The sequence below is a fragment of the Leopardus geoffroyi genome, chromosome B1 (assembly GCF_018350155.1).
Source record: "Leopardus geoffroyi isolate Oge1 chromosome B1, O.geoffroyi_Oge1_pat1.0, whole genome shotgun sequence".
Taxonomy (NCBI): domain Eukaryota; kingdom Metazoa; phylum Chordata; class Mammalia; order Carnivora; family Felidae; genus Leopardus; species Leopardus geoffroyi.
Genome location: NC_059327.1, coordinates 19,110,165 through 19,113,092, shown reverse-complemented (window position 1 = coordinate 19,113,092; position 2,928 = coordinate 19,110,165).

The window sequence follows — 2,928 nt, the reverse complement described above, 5'->3', positions numbered from 1 at the left end:
TGAACATCATTCCTTTTAATACAACTCCAAAATCCTTTGGAAAAGTATATTCTCACCCATTATATACAGGTTGGTACTATCAACAGGTTCCTTTTTTTTTTTTTTTTTTTTTTTTTTTAGTCATTTTATCAAGATCTGATGTCTGCTTCATGCAACAAAAAACCGTAATGCTTCCAGCCTTTTTCATAGTTTGGTACTCATAGAAAATACTACAGTTTGTTCAGCTTTCTGTGGTATGTAACTGAAACTGGCCATATCTGTCTCTAGCCTCACAATGCCTTCCTCGGGCACCCCACAGGCTATGGTATTTTGAATCCTCTCACTCTGCTAAATTCCATGGCATAATAGTAGAGATGTGTGAGAAGCTCTGTCCTGGTAATTTCCTAGAATTACTTCAACACCAAACCCTTTTTTAATCCTTTAAATACTTACAAATATAACCTGGAACTTAGGTCCCCAGTAAGACCATTGGCAAATACTGATATGAGGATCATGGGAAATAGCTCACGACCCTGACATAGCAACTTCCCTCCAAGCACATATGATCATAGATGACCTCTTTGTTTTTGCTTGGATTCCGACAGACCCTGACTATTGTGTATAACAAATTTATGCAAAATGATGTGGTACATAAGTTTAAAATTCAAGATGACTATTATAAGGGCCCACATGGTTGAGATTGTAAGGAAAAATGAAGATACTGTTTTATGGTTTGTGTTCTCACATTGATTTTGTGATGACCTACCTGGCTTTTAAATTTATGACCTTCACCCAGTGTTTAGGATATCTTTGCTTTTTTTTCTTCTCCCCCCCCCACCTTTTTTTTTTTTCAAACTACCTTCACGGAATTTCTCCTGTGAGTTTTTTTTTTTATAGATATTTTAGATGAAAAGTCAGCTTCTTTATTGACTATTATTACTTGGCAAATGCCTTCCCTTCTCATCATTTCATTATCAGGAGTTGTTAGGGCGCTGGCGAGCTGATAGTAATGACATTTGATCTTCATCAGATATTTACCAAGAGTCCACTTGATTTCAAAGTAGCATGGGTCTTTGGGATTCTGGCTCTGGCATTTACTCTATGTGTGGTGAATTAGGATATCTAACTCAAAATTATTGTGACCAGTACATGTAATAATATGTGTTAAGGGATATAGTCAGCACCATGCCTGGCTATTTGTAATCCTTCAATAAAGTATAACCGAAAAACTAAGAGGTGTTATGTAGCTACTCAGGTTGTCAGAATGTTACAGAGGTTAAAATTCACAATCCTTTTGGGGCATCTGGGTGGCTCAGTCGGTTAAGTGTCCAACTCTTGATTTCTGTTCAGGTCATGATCTTGCAGTTCATAAGTTTGAGCCCCGCATTGGGCTCTGTACTGACATTGTGGAGCCTGCTTGGGATTCTCTCTCTCCCTCTCTCTCAGCCTCTCCCCTGCTCACTCTATTTCTTTTTTAAATAAATAAGTAAAATTTAAAAAAAAAATCACAGTCCTTTTGATGACAAGGTAGAAAATCGATTGAAGGAGAGGAAAAGAGTCTGAAAGATTCTTGGCCAAGAGATGATTAAGTGGTAATGGGAGGCATGTTTGTAGAATTGGAAGGTAGAATTTGCAAGATGGTGCGAATGACTAGATGGTCTGAGGTGATGAAATGGGACACAGAACAAGAGATCCCAGAGTCTGTCTAGGGTAACTTGATGGCTGGTGCTGCCCCTTCTGTGGTCAGGTGGAAACACCAGCTTTAATAAAATTATAGTAAAACAGGGACACTATAGATAAATTTTCGTGACAGGATCTATGATGCTTTCCATTCTTTACAGCCTTTCTTCAGAAGACCCAAAGTGGCTGAACAGCAGACATCTACGTATACCTGTCATTTTCTGATGTTTATTCAAGTCGCTTGTCTTCCAAACTATACTATATTTTTGGTACCTTTTTTTTTTTCATGTTTACATATTAACTTGCTTGTAATAACTGGTAACATAAAGTGATCAAATGAAGCTTGTGATGGTGGTCTATTTTTGGAGGGTTAGAAAAACAACTTGTGGTTTTATGGGGAGTAGGAAGAAGAAAGACAGATGAGAGGCACTCATTAACTCTTCTATAAATCCTTGAAACAATTGTCTGCTCTCTATGTAAAAAAAAAAAAAAAAGAAATGCTACATTCAGTTTAAAAACATAATATTGAAGAAAAGAGGAATTTTAACTAGAGCTATGTTTTAGTGAAAGCTCATGTCTGTAGCTATGTTACCCAAGTTGAAGGCATATTGGGCAAGAGTAATTGGATTTCCATAAATAGGTTTTCTTCATATTGCTCCCCGATGATAGAAATATATTTTCTTCTTTGAAGTCATTTCTTAAATGACTAAGTTACTGGTAGGATTCACATTTTAGGTTCTGTTACAGAAATGATCGAAGATATATTATTGAAATAATTCTATTCCTTCTATGAGTGCTACGTCCCTATTTCCTCTCTGCCATTCTTCAACTGTTCTCGTTTCTGTCTCTCCCTCTCTTTGGAAATATTTGGCCAAAGTTCACATACAACAAATACAAACAATATACAGTTCCTTTAATGAAGGGATGCCAATATCATGCACATAATTGCATTTCTCTTTAGTATCTACCCTTTCTTCTAACAGTTTTCCATTTAGAGGAACACCTTCATTACTTCGGGATACTGGGTAGCGAATAGTGCATCCTCGTAACGCCTAAAATATTGGTGCATGGTAGTCCCCCAAATAATAATCATAAGCGATAATAGAGAGTGAGTGTGTGCCCTCCATTCCATGCAATATTATAAGAACTTGTTTTTTGCTTGTGTGTGTGTGTGTGTGTGTGTGTTTTTCATTCAGAGCTGCTTCTTTGAGAATCCAATCCACTAAGGCAAGTTTAAGAAAGGGATTTGTTATGGGTATTAAATGGATT